This window comes from Paroedura picta, chromosome 7 (assembly GCF_049243985.1).
Source record: "Paroedura picta isolate Pp20150507F chromosome 7, Ppicta_v3.0, whole genome shotgun sequence".
In the NCBI taxonomy this organism is placed as follows: Eukaryota; Metazoa; Chordata; class Lepidosauria; order Squamata; family Gekkonidae; genus Paroedura; species Paroedura picta.
Window position 1 is genome coordinate 78,800,473 of NC_135375.1, and position 22,296 is coordinate 78,822,768.

General features: G+C 41.7%; 1 protein-coding gene, 1 long non-coding RNA gene and 2 other non-coding genes across 7 annotated transcripts in view; 2 read left to right on the top strand and 2 right to left on the bottom strand.

Moving 5' to 3' along the window:
- Positions 1 to 5,501, top strand: part of LOC143841163 (uncharacterized) — a 29,374-nt gene extending 23,873 nt beyond the window's left edge. The window contains exon 2 of the long non-coding RNA XR_013232597.1: positions 4,445 to 5,501. This is a non-coding gene — a long non-coding RNA (uncharacterized LOC143841163). The remainder of the gene's footprint in view (positions 1 to 4,444) is intronic.
- Positions 1 to 22,296, bottom strand: part of NFIB (nuclear factor I B) — a 340,661-nt gene that overhangs the window by 272,902 nt on the left and 45,463 nt on the right. The gene's annotated exons all lie outside the window — the stretch shown is intronic.
- On the top strand, positions 8,574 to 8,645 carry TRNAH-GUG (transfer RNA histidin (anticodon GUG)). Its single transcript has one exon. It is a non-coding gene; the product is annotated as a tRNA-His (tRNA).
- Positions 9,586 to 9,657, bottom strand: TRNAH-GUG (transfer RNA histidin (anticodon GUG)). Its single transcript has one exon. It is a non-coding gene; the product is annotated as a tRNA-His (tRNA).

Genomic DNA, 22,296 nt, shown 5'->3' on the forward strand with positions numbered 1-22,296 from the left:
CTCTCCATCAGATGGCTATCTACCCTCTGTTTAAAAATTTTCAAAGATGGAGAACCCACCACCTCCTGAGAAAGCCTGTTCCACTGAGAAACCGCTCTAAGTGTCAGGAACTTCTGGATGTTTAGATGGAATTTCTTTTGAATTAATTTCATCCCATTCGTTCTGGTCTGTCCTTCTGGGGCAAAAGAGAACAATTCTGCTCCATCCTCCATATGACACTTTTTTAAATACTTGAAGATGGTTATCAGATCCCCTCTCAGTCATCTCCTCTCTAGGTTAAATAGACCAAACTTCCCCAACCTTTCTTCATATGTCTTGGTCTCCAAAGCCCTCACCATCTTTGTTGCCCTCCTCTGGACATGTTCCACTTTGTCAACATCTCTCTTCAATTGGAGTGCCCAAAACTGAACAAAGTACTCCAAGTGAGGCCGAAACAGAGCAGCGTAAAGTGGTACCATCACTAAAGTGGTACTCTATGAAGTCTTGTGTCATGCATTTTTGTTTTTAATAGCAACATTTTCTTGCTGATTTACAACATCCATGACTGAGCTTTCTTCTTCAGGAGTAAAACTATTTGTGAACCTCCTGTAACATCACTACAATTCAGCCAATTAGGAAGTCAAGCTGTCAACATAGAACAGAAAGTTCTAAATCTATTACATGTCAATTTAGGGAGTGGGAGTCAATCCCATACTAACATGAAATAGGAATTGGTCAATGAGAGTATAACATTGCTGAACTGTCTCTGGAGACTGGGAAAATAACAAGGGTCTGTGCATCTGGTTGGCACTCCATGCAACAGGGCGCTGGCCCAGATGGTCAACTGGTCTGATCTACCACAGTTGCTGTTCTGTCCCCTGGACCGTTTACGCACTGGAGGTTTCATGCCAGGCTGAAGGCTGGAGTTTTAGTCGTGGCAGGTTGCCCCACCTCTTCCTGCACCCACAGGGGCGAGCATTTGGCCTGGTGCACTTCATCCACCCGCTATCTGTGCTCCTGCACGGGAGCTGGAGCAGTGAAGTTCCCAGTGCGTAATCGGTGCTGAAGAAGCATGTGATCATCTTCCAAAGCATTCACACCAGCATGCTTGAGATCACAAAGTGAAATTTGTCCATTGACTTCTGATCCCCCTTTTTCTGCTGACCATTCTACAGCACATGCTGACACCCTTCAGGCAAGCCTCCCGTGAACTCAGTGGGTTACACACAACTTTACCTGCCTTGTAGAAAGAACTGTTGAAATCAATGACAGGTTTTTAATCAATTTTATAGGGCTTTTGATTAGGCCCCATATGAGTAAGCTCGCATCACTGTTTGCTATCTCTTCCATCTCCAGATGTTTATGGAATTAATGGTATTTTTTTCCCTGCAAAAATACAGCATAATGTGGGATAAACATTGACTGCGCGCAGCAGTAATAGCTAAACATTCTTTCAAAAACAGTTGCCAGGAGCAGATAACCACAGGTAAGCATGGTGGCCATGCAGCTTTACTATAAACATTCATGGCAGCAAAACAAAGAGTCCGTTGCAGGCAAGACTTGTCTCTCTGTGACCCTAACGCTTCTTGTGTGTCTAATCATGGAATGGAAGCACCACTGCATAGCTGGCGGAGAGTCAAGTTTTTATAGGCAGGATTTTGTTGTGCCATATATGAGTAATAATGTGCTACAGCTGGCGGGCAGCATGTTGCTGCTGATAGTACAAAGACAGAAGATTCTGGGAGGGAGTGTCATTCTGAGAATGCAGCAAAGAAGATGATTTTTAGAGACCCATCTATCACATCCCGGAGGTTATGAAAGCAGGAAGAAACGCCATGAATGTGCCTCATCCCATAACACCTTACGGCAGACCCTGGAAATTAGAGAGGCAATGATCACCAGCAGTCAAGCCACAAAAGAGAAAAGCAGAAGGCCGTTTTGTAGCTTGTTATTGTTGATTTTTATACTGAGAAAACTTAACCTGAGAAAGACTAAGTTGTACCATTTTGCACAATTCACAAATAAAGACAAAATCCACACTATCTCTGTTCTTAAGGCCAGTGTACACTTTATGGATACCACATGGTACAACCATACCACAATATGCATGCGCTTTAAGTTGTTTTACCTGCCAGCTGCATGAAGTATACACCTATAGGTGGATGCATTTATATCAGCAAATGTCACCAAATGGGTAGGGTGTCCCCACACTCCTGCAGTATTTTATTTTTAGACACTTGCAGTTGCAGGACAAAGGCTTGGGTCCCACCTTGATTTCCATAGGTACCAAGAGAGGGAGAGTTCTGCAAATCCATCTTCCCACTGAGACCTCTAAGTACCTCCCCCCCCCAGTTATTCCTGGGCTTTCCTCAGGGTGTGTTTTGGGTTACCACGGGAGGGAGGAATTGCTGAAAATCGCTTCCTTCCTTGCCCCATGGAAATCTAGATGAGACGCAACCCCAATCAACATAGTGACTCACTAGACTGGAATAGCTCATCACATGATAATAGCTGACCAATGGTGTTATTTTCAATAACCTCCACAAGGAGCTTGTTTCCTGATGTAAATAACTTATTTGCTGGATTTTAAGTCAGAAGGCCAGATCCTGAAGATGAAACTCAAATACTTTGGCCACCTCATGAGAAGGAAGGACTCCCTGGAGAAGAGCCTAATGCTGGGAGCGATTGAGGGCAAAAGAAGAAGGGGACGACAGAGAATGAGGTGGCTGGATGGAGTCACTGAAGCAGTAGGTGCAAACTTAAATGGACTCCGGGGAATGGTAGAGGACAGGAAGGCCTGGAGGATCATTGTCCATGGGGTCGCGATGGGTCGGACACGACTTTGCACATAACAACAACAACAAAAAGTCAGCATTTTAAAAGGCCTCTTATAGTCATCGTTTTAAGAATTTTTAAAAAGAAACCTCCTTACATAAATAGCTTTTGCCTTCTAGAGATTTGTCTGACAGAAAGGTTTGAATAACAGAAGCGTGATCCGTAAACAAAAATGTAAATTGGGTAAGATGCTACAAAATGCAACTGCTTCATTTTAAAGAACATGCTGTTTGAGATTGGATTCTCTCAGTTACTGTGAAAATAAAACAGGAGTCCAGTGGCACCTTAAGGACTCACAGAATTTATTCCAACACAAGCTTACGAGAGAGTCAGAGCTCACTTCGTCAGACGCATGCAGATCTACGTACCTGAGGAAGTAAGCTCTTATTCGTGAATACTAACGCTGGAATAAGCAGGGTTAGTCATTTAAGGCGGTGGTCCCCAAGCACCAGGCCACGGCCCAGTGGCGGGCAGTGAAGGCCCTGGCACTGGGCCGCAGCTCCCTCTCCCTGCCCCCCCCCCGCAGTAAGAAACTTCCCAGGCCGCAAGCTTGCGGCCTGGCAAGCTTCTTTTTGTGGGAGGGGGGGAGACGGAAGCAGGGCCACACATGCGCGTTTTCGCCATGTGCAGCCGAAAACACAAATGTGCGGCACTTTCACGCATGCACGTTTTGGCTGCGCAGGCGCAAACACACATGCGCAGCAGCGCATGCGCGGCCGGGCAATCACCCTATCCACTGCCGCCAGTCCGCAGCCTGTAAAAGGGTGCGGACCACTGATTTAAGGGATCACTGAACTCCTATCTTGTTTAGCTTCTACAGACTTCAAAACATAGCTACTCATCTGGAATCCTCAAGTCACAATCACTCTGCACATTCTTGGCTCCTGACTGTAGACTGGAGATTAAAGGTTTTTAACAGCCAGAAACCTCTTTCTAGCCCCTGAAATGCGTGTCCCTCGGGGAAAAGGACCATTTAAAGCAAGCTGGAGATAGAAACAATAGTTTAACCAGATTTAGGTAATTTTTTTACGCCATAGAATTTGGTATGGAAATATAATTTTAGCTTTCTTCCAGTATGCTCTGATTTTATATCTGTAAGAAAATAGGTATAACAAAGGCAAAGGATTTCTTAATGTTCTGGGTCAAGTTGCATATTAGACATTTGCACTGTTTCATAGATGTATCTGATGGCTACAACCTGATCCAGCAGGGCTCTTACATTCATCATCCAGATCCGTGCACTAATATTTTTTCTCCCATGGAACAAAGTTAATATCTCTGTTTAGCCCTGGATTCTTACATCACTACACATGCTATGCCTCTCAGTTCTCACTTGGGCCCAGAGTAAAACTTTGTACTCAAACTTGTGTTAACTATTCTATTTGTATGCTAATTTGCTGCCATTCCCAGATCTTAACAACTGCTTTAATCTATTCATAGCTATACTTATGCATCTTGACTCCAACTAGACCTTCCTGACAACTAACCCCCCTCCCCCCTGCCACCTAAATGTAAGGCTGGCGGAGAACTGTTTCTATATACCTGATGAAGTATACATGCAAATGAAAGCTTATACCCAGAATTAAACTTTGTTGGTCTAAAGGACTTGAACTTTGTTCTATTCTTTCAGATCAACATGGCTACCCACTGGATCTGTTTTTCCTCATGAAAGTGAGTGTGTTTTGCATGGCCTATCACCATGGCTCAGTAGTGCTGGACCTGAAACCTGTGAAGTAATGTTAAAACAGCAGCAAATTTCTAGCCACAGACATGGATCTTGCCGCAATCTGTCCGTCAGTCATACTTTTGCCATGAAACAAAGTTATGTGTCTTCTAAGCAGTATATATTTAGGACTACAGGTTTAAGCAGATTCTGAATCTGGCCTTGAAATATCCAGAAATTCTTGAAGATCTCAGAGGAGAGGCGGGACAGCCGTCTATAATAACATCACGTCCTCCCTTCAAAACAGCCATTTTCTCTGCAGATGAATTGTTATTCCAGGTCTCCAGGCCCCATCTAGAAGCTCACCGTCCAAACAAGTGCCATCACATGAAGATTGGGAGAGAGAGAGAATTGAGAGAAAACTAGCCTGGAATCCAAGAACCTCCTCAATGTGAATGGGTCAGAGAAAGCTTCAACTTAAGAATTAATGGGCATAATTTGTCTTCCTTCAGCAGCTCAACAGAAACCTGGTCAGACAGCCTGGGATCCATCCTGCATCTCCTCTTTTTGAAAATAGACACTGTCTAAAATGCCATATTTAGTTTCTTGCCACCCACTGCTTATGTAGTCTAATTGTGACTGTACCATTAGAACATCATGGATGTGGAAAAGCTCCTGAGCTGCCCAAATATGATTTCAATACTGTGAGAAAAATGGATGACGGTATATTATGTGAACTGCCCAACAAAGTCTTGGTTTGCTTGATTCACTTATCCTCTGGTGCTTCGAGGTATGATTGATTTACATGCAAGATGATTTACTGTTATTAATTTAAAACAGATGGCTGTGATTGTAGCCATCCATGGGTATGAATCAGATCTATGTATAAAGAACAAGATTTCCAGCCAAGGTGGAACGATGGCTTGCTTTGATCCTACATGCCTGTTGCTGAGAGATGTGCTGTCTCTAATCCAGCTTTGAGCTGGCTTAATTTTCAAAAATAAAAAATACAGCTTCCAGGTCATGAACGAATCATGCTATTTAATTTTTGGCATTTTTATACCTAGCAAACTAAAAAGTGAGTTATAGAGAACTGGCATTCAAAGAGAATCTCTATTCCCAGTTGCATTCTCCATAAAATAATAGAAAAAAGAGCTTTTGTATCTTGGATGGATAATATCAGAAATGGATTTCAGAAAAGGAAGTAAAATCAGTTTTGGTGGCTTTCTAGAGGCTTACAAATGTTGGCAACATAAATTTATTAAGGGGATTTATACTTTGCCTTTCTGTCAAAGAAAGGCGGCTTGCAAGTGAAAATTTAAAAACTCTTAGCCTAAGCTGCAAAATAAATAATTTAGAGACTCTTCAGGGAATCAGAACCCCAGGTCTCTATGCTTATGTCAATCAAAACTGTAAATCTTAAAAAAAAATCATTTTGTAAGAATTAAGAAAGTAATATATTTGTGATAGAACCCAGTTACCATCCTATTCCTGTGACCCTAGAAGAGGATGGAGCAAAAAGGCTCTGATGCGAAATTTGGGGTTGTTACCTGACTTGGTAGTACCAAGCCATCCTTGGTGACGGTATTCCAGGGCAAATGCAGTTTCCTGGGAAACTGCTTCCTTGCTAGATCAAGTTGAAGTGCTGTCCATTGGTAATCTGACAGTAGTCTTGTTATCCTTTCTTTAAGACTGCGTAAGGAGCTTGCCTCACACTCTGTGGTTTACTGGCTCCCACCCAATTAGGGCTCTCAAGGCTCTAACAGCCTCAGGATAAAGGTAAAATTTCCAGAAAGGGTTGGGAGTGATTTTATACATAAATTAATACCATTCATAGTTTGACCATTAATAACATTGGTTGGGTTACTGTATAAGAAGAACTGTATAAGAACAACTAACCATTGCTGGGCTTCCTGGTATACTGGTCAAGAATAAGGGAAAATTGATACACAGCAACAGATTCACATGCAAAATCTATGCACTTAATCGTATGTAGAAACTGGATCTGGTGACTGGGTTTTCTCTACCACATTTTTTTTGACAAGTTTAGAATGTGTACATACTAGTTCCCCTCCCCCGGATCCTTTGAGATAAATTAGGCAGACAGAGAATCACTGATACAAAAATCACATGGTGAACTTAATGCATAAGGGAGCATTCCTAATCAAATTTATTCAGAAGTAAATCCCATTTTATTTAATGTGGACTGTCCTCAGGATTTGAACCTGGGTTCCCAAGGTCTAGTCTAACCACTCCACTGCCTCTATCCTTCATATCTAGTTTGCTTGGCAGGAAGTAGGTTCTGCCTTTTCCCATGTGTTCTACCATTTATGAGAGCTAGCTACATTCTTCTTTTATTCCTTTAGCCTTACAGTTCTCTCAGTAATCTTCTTTATTCTATGCTATTTGAAGTGAGTCTCAGTGACCAGGTGGAAAGCAAGATATGTTTTAATTAATATAATTAATTAAATAGTGTAGATTGGCTTATGGCACCCTCAAGTGGAGCTAGAAATATACAAACTGTGCTTAGGAAGGGGCCTGGCTTGCTCCAGTTCTTGTAATTGTTTATCTTTTTGTCTCGCTTCCCCCCCAATGCTTCTTTTCTAGTTCATATTTCCATCAAAATATCTAATTCTCTATCTAATATATCTAATTATCAATATGGCTCCATATGTGGATACTTAAACTTGGAGATGAGAACCTCAAACTGACGAGACAAATCTTTATACAAATCCAAGAAAGATCCAAGTTTGGAGAAAAATCTAAAATCTAAGCAACCAAAAATAAGGGGGTAGGAAGAGCAAAAAAAGAAGCAGCACTTGTACCTTTAAGAACTAGATGATTTCTGAGATCTTAGTGGCCACTGTGAGGGTTACTAGGCAACCACAACAATATTGACAGTCTTAATGGACTAGGCCTGGCAGCAACCACTAATAGGTCTAACTGCTCATTATTTGTGTGGTGGTTAAAATTTCACACTTGTAACTGGGAGTCCTAGGCTCAAATTTCCTCTCTGCCACAGAAGCTACCTGGTTCCTCGGGTTAATATATACTCTCAGCCTAACCTACCTCATAGGTTGCCGTGAGGATAACATGGAGAACAGGAGAACAATGTTAGCTGTATTGGCCCCCCACTAGAGAGATAGAGTGTAAATGAAATAAGGGTCAGATAAAAGGTAGGCTGGCTGGGAGATGGATAGGTGGAAAGCAGTTAAAGGGGAGAGGATATGGCGGCTGCCAGAAGGAAGGAAAGAAGAAACAGTGGGTTAGTGGATTCAAAGGAATATGAGGTCACCCCACAAGTCCTTGTAGGTCACCCACATGGCCTTTATAATTCTGGCATTCTCTCCACAGAATTCTCCTCCCATGCCATGTTCTCCTTTTTCACGTGACAGTAATTTACTTTATACACAAAGGTGTTTTGTTTTGGTTGTTTTCTTCTTATATACCCCACTTTGATATAAACCCTCTTTTTCTTCTTTATTCTATTCGTTCCCTATTTCTTAAGCCATATTTTCTAGAGCTGAGATAAAACAGTACTTTGAGTTTCAACTTTATCATCACTGAAAAGTGTGCCCCCTCAAAATGTCATCTATTTTTCATCTAATTCTTAGATGCTGATGACAACATAGACAGAATTGTGAAACTATTTATGATTAGTACATTTAGAAATGAAGAATATATGGAGGCCCATTACTTACATATCCCCCATTTTGTCTTTAAAAAATGAGAATGATGATAGAAACTGAACCTATCATGCTTTTGTTTTGTACAGTATATTCCATGTCAGGAGCCAAGCTTTCTCTCCTGTCATTATGAACGCAATAATAAAGTGATGATCAGATAGCACCCCCAATAGATTAATATGCAAAAGACAAAAAAAAAAAAAGCCCTGAGGAGCAGTCATAGCTGTATATTGCAACAAAATAAACAGGAGTGTATGGTTTATAAATACTGGCAAAAGGTTGTTTCCACAGAAATGTAGTTGGGCACATCAACATCATAACCAATAAGTGACACTAGGTGGCAATAGTCCCACAGCTCTGCTAGAGTAGTTTACTGAATAAGCTATCCCCAGTAGCCTGTCCCGTAGCTTGCCGTGATCGTATAGTGGTTAGTACTCTGCGTTGTGGCCGCAGCAACCTCGGTTCGAATCCGAGTCACGGCAAAAGAGGAGCAATTTTATCTTGCCTTGTAAAAAAGTAAAGTTGCCAATTCATTCCTTCCAAACTCTTTCCAGCACAGGAAGCCCACTTTTGGGGCACAGCACCATGTAGGGAAGCAGGAAGTTACAGTAAGATACCTAGTTCTGATACATCACCAAAAAGAAACCTATATTATGACTTGGAATGGGCATGGCATACCATAAATCAGGGGTAGTCAACTTTGCTGGCAGGGACTCATGGGAATTGTAGTCCATGGACATCTGGAGGAACACAGGTTGACTACCCCTGCCATAAATGACAGAAGATTGCTGTCTTGCACATGTCAATATTAATATAACCCCCCCCACACACACACACACACACTCATACACACAATTTTTATATAGAAGGGATATGTAGCCAATCTGGTAGCTAAGTACAATCCATATAACAAAACAAAGCGATGCACACTGGAAAACATTTTCCCCTCCTCCAAGTCTTCAAAAGTCCATGAAAGCATAATTTTCATACCACATCCCCCTTTTTGTAAATTAGGTACATTCAGCACCATTAAAATGTTTTAATTGCATATCCTACAAACTTCAGTGATTTATTAATATTTTATTATTACTGTTGTTACATTTATATTCTGCCCTATCTCATATGACTCAGCGTGGATTACAATAAAACATATAATTGTATATAAAATAATTATAATTCCATAATGAATACCATAATAAAGCTGTATGTTCTGCATGATAAATAAGTAATAATAACGCATAATAAAAATATACAATTAACAATTAATGAAGCAACTATTGCAAAGGGATTATTCAACATTATTCAAGTAATATTCCCATTATCTGCACGTCAAGTTTCTTTTTGTACTGACTATTTTAAATATGGAAAGCTCACTGTTGTAAAGAACTGAAATTTAAGTTAAAAACAAAAGAAGCTCCTTCCTGCCGTGACTCGGATTCGAACCGAGGTTGCTGCGGCCACAACGCAGAGTACTAACCACTATACGATCACGGCGAGCTATCCAGGAACTGAAAGGCATGTGGCTTTTTTCCCTTCTAGACTAAATGACAACATCTGTACAATTACTGCCACCTACTGGCCAGTGTACAAAAAAAATCTGCTTTGTCACAGCTTGGATATTTCTTTTTGTTTCATTAAGGAAGGAAGTCAAACCCATTCAAGCTTACATTGGACAGCTTCCCTGTTTCTTCTTCTCCATTATAACTGATAACTAACACCTTTGAGCAAAAAATGAATAACTTCCAAGTGCAGAAGTAAAATATGTATCCTTCTGTCGAGGAAGAACCATGTTAAACATCGTTCTGTGAGAAAATAGGGGTCTCATGGCCATACATACAAACACAACAGTTAGGCATTAAATGAATCAAGAAGTGAAGGTTTTCTTCCCAAACAAGTAGAATTTATAAAAACGTAGCAACAAACACAACTTTGAGGCTCAATGTTAAACATTTTGGCTTGCTTTGCAAAATGGTTATGCTTACATGGCTGCACGTAAGTTCAGCACAGGAGCCAACAGAAAACCTGTTTTAAGCAGGAGACTCCCATCACAGGTGTGATGTTCCCCAACAAACACCCTTGTGCCTTTTAATGTGATGGACCTTCATGAGCCTTGGAAACACAAAGATCCCATTGGGCATTGGATTCTAAGTACTCATGTTGTTGACCAAAAAACACAAAGACTTGGTCACCTGCCAGCATCTTTACATGTTGCAGAGGAGAAGAAAATATTAATGGAAAACAAAATACTGATAGTGCACCATGCTTAAATATATTTCATATATTAAATATCAATCAAATTAAATTTAATTTTTATACTTCCTGCCTTTTGGTTACCAAATGCCTTTTGGTACCGGGCTGAATAGTTCTAGTAGGTTGAATCCTGCCTGCATATATTTATTTATATTTTGCTTTATTTAAAAAATAAATGACATTAAGGAATGAGCTGGCCCCTTCAAGGCTCTGAGTGAGGGTGAGTTCCCACTAGTGCCCCTGTGGCTACAGCCCTGATCCTCAGCACCCTTATTATTTTATAACAGCTTTCACACTATTATGACACCAAATGCTGAATTATTATGACCCCAGAAAGAAAGACAAATATTCAAAAATTCATTCTTAATTTCAAGGAAACTACAGTTTGATCTTGTATTGGAGCACCATGTAATCAGTTGTTTGGGTGACTTTCAATTAACATGAATATTAAGGTGATGAACAAACTATTGAGAAAAGTCCAGCCAGTGTCCTTGGTGCTTGACCCTTGTCCTTCCAAGCTGATTCAAGTCAGCTGGAGGCGCCTTGACTATGTGTCCAGTCCAGGAGATATTAAATTTGCCTTCCCTCCTATAAAAGCTACCCCTGGAAAGAAACAAATTATTGTTGCAACAATGAATATTTCCTTTGGTTACAAGTTGCTTACAGAGATACCTCCAAGCCTTGGGGGGGGGGGGGCTGAGGCAGATTAATGCAATCTGCCTTCAAGCCTGGGCTTGGAAAAGAAGCTCCTCTGACCCCCCACCTGAATTATATATATACATACATACATATATATATATACATATACATATATACACACACACACACACACAGAGAGAGAGAGAGAGAGAGAGAGAGAGAGAGAGAGAGAGAGAGAGAGAGAGAGAGAGAGAGAGTGCTCAGTCCATGTCTCTCTGCCCTGCCTCTCTCCCCTTTTCTCGTTTCCTCCATGGCTGGCAGCTGCATGGTCTTTCCTAATGGTTCTTCAATGCCCCTCCCTGCCACCTTCTTTCATTCTTTGCCAGCTTCTCCCAAACCTGCCACCTCCCCTGGGACCCTGCCATCCTGTTTTGCTCAGTTTGAAAGAGTGGGAGGAATGCGCACTGCTGAAATATCTGCTACTGGGGGAAAGTTGGCATAGAACTTTCAGAAGTAGACAGAAACTTCCATTTTGGCCAAGGAAAGGGGATCGATCTAGTGAAAGAAGAAATTTTCCTACCCAGTTAAACAGGGAGTAGTAGGCGTATATCTAGGCTGTGGCAAGTAGAGTACCACTAGAGCGAGCACCAGTATTCTCCCTAAACTGAGTTCCCCTGCACTTTGAGGTGGGTGGGAAGATGTGAGAGTGGTCAAGGCTGCAGCTCCTCCCCTTCTCCTCCTCTCCTTCCTCTGTTACAGATAAGCCACACTCTCCAGGTCTGTCCTTGACTAACAGCCGGCCACGGGCAGTGCCTGCCAGCCTGACTCTTTGAAGAAGAATAGTTGGTTCTTATATGCCAAAGTCTCAAAGCGGCTTATACTCACCTCCCCTTTCCTCTCCCCACAACAGACACCCTGTGAGGTAGGTGAGGCTGAGAGAGCCCTGATATTACTGCTCGGTCAGAACAGTTTTATCAGTGCTGTGGTGAGCCCAAGTTCACCCAGAAGGCTGTATGTGGGGGAGCAGGGAATCAAAACCAACTCACCATGCTACTAACCACTACACCAAGCTGGCTTTCTTTGGTATGTGCATCCATCAAGCATTCCTCTGGCTGGCAGAGGCAGCCATTGTCACTCCTTTTACAAAGCACCCTGCATGCAGTAGGCACCTTGAGCCACTTGTAAGGTCATCCTGGGCTGTAGCTCCAGCAGGAGACCAAGGCATTTGCTTAGCCATTCCCACCTGACACATCCTTCTCTGGTGGTGTTTCCAGTGGGGCTTATGGGGTTCACCACTGGAGGTGGGGTGCAGAGGCCTCCTGACAGGTGGCTGCCTCATCTCACCAGCTGTAGCTATCTGTGCAGTGGCCATGCTGAAGGTGGCCAAGAGTGAGCAGCACATTCATACTGTTGAAGGCACAGCCAGTGTCTTCCAGTGCCTGGCCCTCAGCAACCATGATGCCCTTTTTAGCCAGAGAGCCCAACTCACGCTCACCAGTAAGTGCCTGCCTGCCAGCCTAAGCAGGAACCCTTCTGCAGATTTTCATAGAACAGGCATTTCGGCCCAGTCCTAGTGTGAAATTTCTTCCCCAAAGAAAAGAGTAGGCTTTAGGACTGTGTCTGTGGTAGGATGGGAATAGTTGTTAAGGTGCCTCCTGTAATAAAATAATTGGATAATAAATTTTAGTAACTTTACAAATTCCAGAATGGGAACTGCCACTTCTGATCTATGGAAAAGGAGGCCAGACCAGGACATAAAAGTCAGATTTGTTCCTTTTTGTATCATGAGGTCCATTTCCACTTCATCTGAGCTCTTCTCTTTTCGTTTCTCTCTTTTTCGAATATGCATATTAATGGCAGTCCGAAATGTCACCTGACAGGCAATCACTGTTACCCATTTTAGACGTTTTGATAGCAATATGTCAATTTTACAACTTATGTATGTTTCAAAAAAGAAAATGTACTATTGTAAAATAAAGAATTATGCAGAATAGATGTCACAAGATGCCAGGAAACAGGCTAAATATCACTCAAAAGATTCTAACAGAGGTCTCTTCATATTAAGAAAAAAAGCCTCACCGATTTGCACTCATTAGACAACTGTAATGAAGTGAAACAATACCATTTTATTAAAATAAATGATACCCTTCAATTTTCTTTTGTGCAGCATCAATCATGTGAGAATATGAAACAATACCGCAGCAATTAAGGTTATTTTGATAACTGCTATACCTTGAAAGCACAGCTGAAGGTATAAATTTCACAGCTGGACCTTGTAATGCACTGACACATTTCACTCAAGCCAATTAGAGCTCACAGTTAAATATGTTGTACAAGCATGGTTGTCAGTCATAACATATCACAGAGACAACATTCAGCACTATCATACAGCAGGGGCCATGTGGGACTCCACTGCAATTGTGCATGTCCTGACAGCAATCAACCATTTTTTAAATAGTTCTAAACCTAATTATGGGGAAGGCACTGGCAAACCAACCCGTATTGAGTCTGCCAAGAAAACGCTAGAGGGCGTCACCCCAAGGGTCAGACATGACTTGGTGCTTGTACAGGGGATATCTTTACCTTTACCTTAAACCTAATTTAGACTAAACAAAAGAATTAAAGAGATTACTCAGGTATACCTGTTAGAAAGATACAAGTGATTAAAGAGAGAAGTCCAGAAGAAAGAACTTGGCTAGACCAATACCACTGATTCACTTAGACCAGTGTCTATTCAAGAAGATCTTATCTATTACATGAATGGCACCACAAGGAGCAACTAAGAAAACTGTGCACAGTACTTAACTTTGTCAGTGTGCTTGTTCAAGAGATAACCCTAAGAAAGGAGGATCTATGGAATTATCAAAGTTCCATAGAGCCTGCAAAATGGCACTATTCCACCAGGGATATAGTTGTGGCCAGGGGCAAGTAAACAAAATCAAGTGCCCCTCCCCTACACAATTTCCCCCATCACAGATATCGACTGGAGAGACAGAGACAAAATCCTAGCAGATCATGCAGGATACTGTTTTATGTTTTTATTGTCTTACTGCTTTTATCAGAATTTTGTATTGATGACTGATCTGCACCACACCAAGACTGATTGGAGACGGCAGTCTATAAATCAAATTAAAAATAATAAATCACAAAAAAATTACCTTTTCCATTGATCTGGAAATTACTTGTTGGAGGGGATTGTCAAATGCAATTAATCATCTCTTGCCTAAACTATTATCCTTCTATTAATAGCCAATCCTTACTTTTGAAATAGTAACTCTGCAAGGCTAGACTCTTTAATCTTACAGGGAACACAGCTGGAGAACCTCTTTAGTAGATTAAGTGAAGCCTAACCTCAAAGCGCATACCATCCATCCCCACCTGTTTTGTTTACAGTGGCTGATCTTCAATAGCATCTTAATTTGTTGTGTCCCCCAGAGTTTAAAGGAACAGACCCCAGAGGCTAAACCACATCTTTTTAAAGGCCTTATTTGAAATAAGGAGGCTTTGTACCAATGGCAGATTTGTTCAGATCTTGAAACTTCCTGTCCATCTATCCACTTGAAGATATGTATGATTGCTTATTACCTCATTGATAGTAGAGCAGGCCTCCATTCAATCCTCTATACAGAGGTCCAATTTATTTTGCAATTATTTGTGTTATTTGCTTTATTGGTACAAGTCTGTTCTTGTATTTCTATGCTAGACTGGAATAAAACTGCAAGTTGTTCCAAAAGTTCATATGCCCTACTGTTCTATAATGTAAAAGAGGAGGGCATATAAAGTAGGGAAGACCTCAGCATCAAGATCCAACAGCTCCTTGAGGAGATGGGTTTGCATGAGGAGATGGGGGGAGAACTGTCAGTTCAGTGGACAACACAAGGTAGGTGTAGCTAGAGTGGTTGTTAATATGGGGTCCAGACTAGTTAAATACGTCTGAACATTTTCAGGCCTCTTGAGACAGGGTAACAAAATAACGAATATTTCCTGTGAGTGCTAAGGAATGGTATTCAGTGCTAAGGAATGATTCAGAAGAGGAAAAAAGAATGGGGAATGTAGCATCAAGACAGCATTTTGGCCAAATGTTTTCTGAAAATTTCCAGCCTTCTTTAAATCAATTTTCAATGTAACTGGAATATTTAACCTTATTTAGAAATATTTTATGTGCAATCCTGTGCAGTTTCTGCACTCTTATACCCACAGGCACTAGAGTGGAGCAACTCTGCATAGGACTGCACTGTTAAGTGTTTACTCATAACCAGATGCCTGAAACAGATTTTCCCATGATTCATATGAATGAGAAAAGTTATTTCTCTTTTAACGCAGCTAGGCAAAGTGGGAGTTCTTAGCCTGAGGACATTCTTTTTAAACAGTGTTGAATTCTAAATGAATTCCTTATAAACATCATCATCATAATTGATATTTTACACTCCCCCCTGCAGATTTCGAACTGCTGGTTATTGTTGCCCCCATAAAGAAAATTTAAGGTCACTTCCAGCCCTAAGAACATCTGCCTGGGAAGTAGCCTCACTGAGTAAAATGTGACATTTCTGAACAGACTTGCTTATGATTGCTCCAACAGTATACCAGTATACTGAGAGCCAGTTTGGTGTAGTTTGGTGTAGTGGTTAGGTGTGCGGACTGTAATCTGGCATGCCGGGTTCGATTCTGCGCTCCCCCACATGCAACCAGCTGGGTGACCTTGGGCTCGCCACGGTACTGATAAAACTGTTCTGACCGAGCAGTGATATCAGGGCTCTCTCAGCCTCACCCACCCCACAGGATGTCTGTTGTGGGGAGAGGAATGGGAAGGCGACTGTAAGCCGCTTTGAGCCTCCTTCGGGTAGGGAAAAGCGGCATATAAGAACCAACTCTTCTTCTTCTTCTTCTTCTTCTTCATACAGTTCCACAGAGTCTGTAAGATGGCACTTTTCTGCCAGGCCTATAGTTAAGGCCATGGTGGCCTCATATCATGTGGGCTTCCCTCCTCTCCTCCCAAGGTCCTCCCCCCACCTTTCTATTCTTGCTTGGCACATGTTACCTTCCTTACCGCCAAGTCTACAGGCCAAAATGAAGATGGCTGAGGGGTGGGATGGGGCTTGTTAGTTTTCTTGTTAGCTTTCTTGTGATGTTTAATTGGTTTTTTAAATTGTTTAATTCATTGTTGCGAACTGCCCCAACTCCACTAGCAGAGATGGGTGTTATGTAAGCGGAAAAATAAATACATAATTTTTTTTTTTAAGTAAAAAGGTAAAGGTATCCCCTGTGCAAGCACCGGGTCATGTCTGACCCTTGGGGTGACGCCCTCTAGCGTTTTCATGGCAGACTCAATACGGGGTGGTTTGCCAGTGCCTTCCCCAGTCATTACCGTTTACCCCCCAGCAAGCTGGGTACTCATTTTACCGACCTCGGAAGGATGGAAGGCTGAGTCAACCTTGAGCCGGCTGCTGGGATTGAACTCCCAGCCTCATGGGCAGAGCTTTCAGACGGCTGCCTTACCACTCTGCGCCACAAGAGGCTCTTTTTTTTTAAAGTATGCAGTGCTAATTAGCAACCAGTCTGAGGACTGCAAACTTGTCAGCATTATGAAGCAAGGACTCTTCTAACAGAACACAATTTGAGTCCACCAGCAGCTTTAAGACCAACAAAGTTTTATTCTCGGTATAAGCTTTCCTGTGCATGCACACAAAAGCTTATACCCCAAATAAAACTTTGGTGGTCTTAAAGGTGCCGCTGGATTCAAACTTTGTTCTGCTGCTTTTAACCTAACCATTCTATTGCATAACGGAGGCCACTGGCACTTTAAGGCCAACCAAGTTTTATTCAAGGCAGGAGAGCTGGAGTATTTATTGTGTCAGCAGGAGACAAACTTAAAATGTGAAACAGTTTTAAAATTGTATATAAATGTATTGCAATGCATATAAACATATTACAATGCCAAAGCAGAATGAGAACAAGTTTTGAATATAAAGGAATAAAGAAATGGATTTTGAACAAAAAATATCTTTGTATAATAAACTAACTTGTGAATTTGGGTATATTGGAAACTGTGGCTAGTATATTATATGTAACATGGAATAAGTAGTTATGATGAAATTTTACAACTATAGTATTAGTTATGCAATGTAAAATTTAAAATGTTTGTAGTAGGGCTATTGCATTTTATAGAGAGTATCTTAAGGATTGTAATGAAGGGGATGTTGGGGAGAAATATTTACCATTCTACACCTGGCTGTGTACAAAGGTTTTTAATATATGTGATTTGTCATATAGTCCCTCCTTTTCTTTTGGATCCTTTTTCTATTATTGTCTTGTTTTTAAAAATAAAAAATAGATTACTTTTTACAAGTTTTATTCCAAGTATAAGCTTTCATGTGCATGCACACACACTTCTTCAGATGCAATGATATGGAAAGTCCATAGAAACAGGTAGAGGGTGAACAGAAAATTACCATTCAGCATCATGATGCTCAACAGATTCAAGGACCAAACAGGAAAAACAAGCTTAGTTTATATGACTACCATTTGTTTGGGTTTAATTCTGAGGGGAAACATAGTGAAGGAAATAAATGTGTCAAAACTGGATATTGGGGGGGGGGGCAGATGTATCCTTAATTGTGGAATGCTGAGAGTAATTAACTGAGACCTGCCATTATACCCCATTACATTCTACTGCACAGCCTTTTACCTGCTACTCTCAAAGATTCTATTCCTTCACTGTGACCAAGATCCCTCTTACTAGATATATGCAGTCTGCCTTGACACAATTGGGGATAACTCTGCATTTGCAGCCATTTTAGGAGTGATAAATGCCTTGCTTTGGAGGTCAAGGCTCTCCCCAGACTATGCTAACAAGTGGGACCTCTGCCTACCCATTGCCATGGAGGTTTGCAAAGCCAGGCACCCATCTAGATCTATCAAGGAAATTTCATCAGCAAGGGAAAGTCTTCCTGAGTACAAAATTTAATTACTATCAAGCAGCCAGGTAGGCTTGATTATTTTTCACTGACCTTGCCTGAATATCTCCCCCCCCCTACACTCAAGCATTGATGAAGCCTCTGACCTGCCAGCCCCTCTGTCCACCCTGTCTAGACACAATCGCCATTGTTATCTTTCTGGGTAGCCCCCTCCTCATGAGAATCCACACATTCTCATCCTGGACTCACCCTGAACTCCTTCTGGGCTTTACTATTATTGCTCTGAGATTTTTTGTGTTGGCTCCTTTAACTAGCACTGCTCTGCCAGCAAAATCTGTGCTGCATAAACCGCATTGCTGGCTCAGAGGGTGGCTACACTGCTTTTCTTTCTCTGGGTCTTTGAAGCATTTCCTTGCTGCACAGGTATGTCCCTCTGCTGCCTTTAAATTATAAAACAGATTACTGCAGCCATCCTCTGAATAACAACTCTGATCTTCCTTGGTCTCCCACCCAAGTACAAATCAGACTGTCCCTACCTAGCTTATAAACTCTGATAAGCTTTGGCCAGTCTGGGCTATTCAAGCTGTCACTATCAAAGATCATATTTTGTCTGCCTTCAACCTCAAATACTCACTGGAGTACACATGGGGAAATCCTACAAAAAGGTTCTCAACTTGATGGCCAGTTACTTGGGAGTAACTGTCTATAAAAGCCTTACTCAACTTTTTTACCATTGAGAAACCCCAAAACATTTTTCAGGCTTTGAGAAACCCCAGAAGGGGCGCAATAATGCAGAATATGGTTGGGAAGCATAGCTGTGGACACATCTACCCGGGGCCCCTCTCCTTCCTACCCCTCCAGGTCAATCGTTGGCCATTTTGGGAAAGGGGGGGAGGTCAACATGGCCATATATGGTCATATCACCTGAAAAATGTTTAGCAATTAAAAAAAATATTAAAACTCCCACCGATTAAGGTAACTCTTCCAGGGCCGTCAAGAAACATTAGGGTTTCACAAAATCCACACATCCTCATCACAAAACCCTGGATGAGAAAGCCTGCTCTATGAACACCATGCACCTTTATTCAAAGTAAGCACTTTCAGATTTTGCTGAATGACTGACTGACTGACCGGGGAAAGTATAGCTCAGTCGTAAACCTCAAGCGTAAACCAGCACTGGGTGTCTATTACTAAACAGGGCAAAACTAGACAGCCATAAGTTTTCAACACTTTCTCTGTGCTATCAGACCTGATATGCCTTGGCAGCACTTTTTGAGTAGAATAGCTATTAATAATGTAAAAGATACATCAAGTTGCACTTAAGGAGAGTGTCTCTGAGGCACATTTGATACCTTGTTCAGTGTTTAAGTGATAAAAGTATTGGCCTTGCTTTACTCTTACTGGAATAGGACAGACACATTTTCAAAGTTCATGGGAGCCAGAGAAGCTGTGCTCAAAAAGCATGGAACCATGGGAGTTATGCTTTCTCTGCACAGGGTGCGTTCTCTTTTGAAACTGAGTGATTAAATACAGTAAGGAAAACATCACACGTACACTCACACACACTAGCGTGCCCTTCTATCACAGCTACCAGAGGGGACAGTAAACAAAATTCCTGGCCCCCAAATCAGCATGAGGGGCTAGTTAAGCTAGAAACATTATTTCAAGTTTGATTGTCATTTAAAAATAAAGAGGGCCTATGCCCCTCAAAAGAAGCCTCTTGTGGCACAGAGTGGCAAGCAGCAGAAATGCTGTCTGAAGCGATGTCCATGATGTTGGGAGTTTGATCCCAGCAGCCGGCTCAAGGTTGACTCAGCCTTCCATCCTTCTGAGGTTGGTAAATGAGTACCCAGCTTGCTGGGGGGTAAACGGTAGTGACTGGGGAAGGCACTGGCAAGGCCACCCTGTATTGAGCCTGCCATGAAAACACTGGAAGGCGTCACCCCAAGGGTCAGACATGACGCGGTGCTTGCACAGGGGATACCTTTACCTTTTATGTCCCTCAAACAGAGCTATGCTCAGCCAATACCAAGCAGCTGGTGATCCCTGGCCCCAAGGAAGCACGTTTGGCCTCAACCAAGGCCAGATCATTCTCTGTCCTGGCCCCCACCTGGTGGAATGAGCTCCCAGAATAGACCTGGGCCCTGCCAGAGCTAACACAGTTCCTCCGGCAAAACAGCTCTTCTGCCAGGAGTTCAGTTGAAATTAATCAAACTAGCAACATCTACTGGGTCCCCAGAATCCCTCCTCCCATACAGTTACGCCCATTAAATACATCAAGGGACAATACATCAATTGACCAATCTATGGGATTACAGTTACAGTTGATAATTTAACATTTCAATTATTACTGCTATTATTGTTACTGGTGGTTGTTATTGTTACTGTTGCTATCACCACCACTATTATCTCTGTTACTGAATTTATATTGTACCTGCTCATGTTCTTTGTAAACTATCCTGAGCCACAAGGGAAGAGCGGTATATAAATATAAGAAAACAAATAAATAAAACAGAGGCTATTCCTTGCTGGTGTTTAAAAGTTTAAAAGAAAGCTCTCCTTGGCTACAAACTTCTTTAACTATAAAGCTGAGGAAAACATTTTCCTGTTCAGAGTTGTTCCTAAACTCATCAACCCATTGGGTATCTTTTCATCTCTCCACCCAGCCACCATCTAATTCTTCTGTGTTTGAAGTTCCCCCCTCCCCGCCTTATTTCTTCTATGTATTGCAATTCCAGCTTTCATGGTAAGAATATATTTTATCAGATGCATCAAGTGACTTTTCAGTCTGCAGACTTTATTAAACATATGGGAGGGAGGGAGGGAGGGAGGGAGGGAGGGAGGGAGGGAGGAAAACCGTAGTAATTCCCATTTAAATGCATGCTTTGGATTGATTATTATATCTTAAATTTTTACACGGTTATAGACAACAGAAAACTGGGGATAAAATGGGACTTGCTTATAAGGATAACTGCTTAGGATTAATCCAACAAAATCTAGTCAATTATGTTCTCTTTGATTTATGAAGAAACTTTTATTCAGCCTGATCAGGAGCATGCATTAGGCCATTCTGTACATCTATGCCAGCAAAAAAAGTCTTTCTGAAACATCGAATGAACAAATATTCGTTGCTACGTGTTTTCGGGTTTTTAAAAAAACAGATTTTAAAGGGAAAGGGGCTTTCCGGGAGCACAAACACAACAGTTCATTGGCTTTTCTGTTTGATTGATAGCCAGGGGTGGTAAGAAGTGCGGAAAAATATCGCCTCCTTTGTTGTGATTCCGGCGAGACTGGAAACTTGTGGGTAACGAAAACAACACTAGTGGGAGAGCCTTTTTTCCACTAGAAACAGCTGTGTGCATTGTCAAGACCTGTCGCTATTAATTGTAGAACTTTACAGTAGCGCTTACATTTGGCTGCATTGGCAGTTGTGCGGAATGGCCCCCAATAACCTGAAACATGAACTAAAATCTGTGCATATGCTCTTTTACTACAGAGTAAATTTTACTCCTGGTTTCACCTGACCTTCTCTCTCTATGATGGATTTTTTTTTTTATTGGAATTTCAGAACAGTTTACATTAAAGTAGGCTCTCAATCCTTCCCTCAGGTTACTAGGCTGAGCCAACAACCAAAATATACTGGGAAAGGGTGGAGCAGTTAGAGTTCTTAAGGAAAGAAAACAGATACCACGAGCAGCTCAGTAAGAAAGGGAAAGAAAAACAGAGGGGAAATTTCACCTCTGAAGGAAGTGAATGAGGGCATCACAGTGTAGATGCAGGATGACAACACCATCTGGAGACTTGGCTCACCTGCCTATTTTCCTAGTGTGAAGAAATCAACTTCTCACATCTCCCCAGTTTTCCTCCCTCTGTTAAGCATTCTGTGAATCTGCTTTTTTATTAGTAGAAATGTTTTAAAATTATTTTTGCAGTTTAGTACACTTTGAGAGACAGTGATGCCTCACTTAACTCAATGACATTTATTCCCAGGTAATAATAATTATTCTATTCACAGTAGTGGAAAGCTTAGGAATATTTGTTTTCAATCAGGGTCATGACGAGGGCATGGTGGTTGTTGGCAGGCCTTGGACAGTGTGTCAGTATTTTAGCTTGAGAGCCATACCTGAAACTGTTCAGTGAAACAAGCAGGAAGGTGCCCTGCCATGAGTGGGGGGAAAGTCTTATTTGACAACTGAACAACAGTTGCAGAACAAGTGAATCCCACACCTCATGCAAACAGTGATGGCTTTCTTCAGCCCACTGGCAGGTTGGGAATTGAATGGTGAGAGCCCTCAGCAGCAGGTATCTGGGGCCCAGGGGAGGAGGGAAG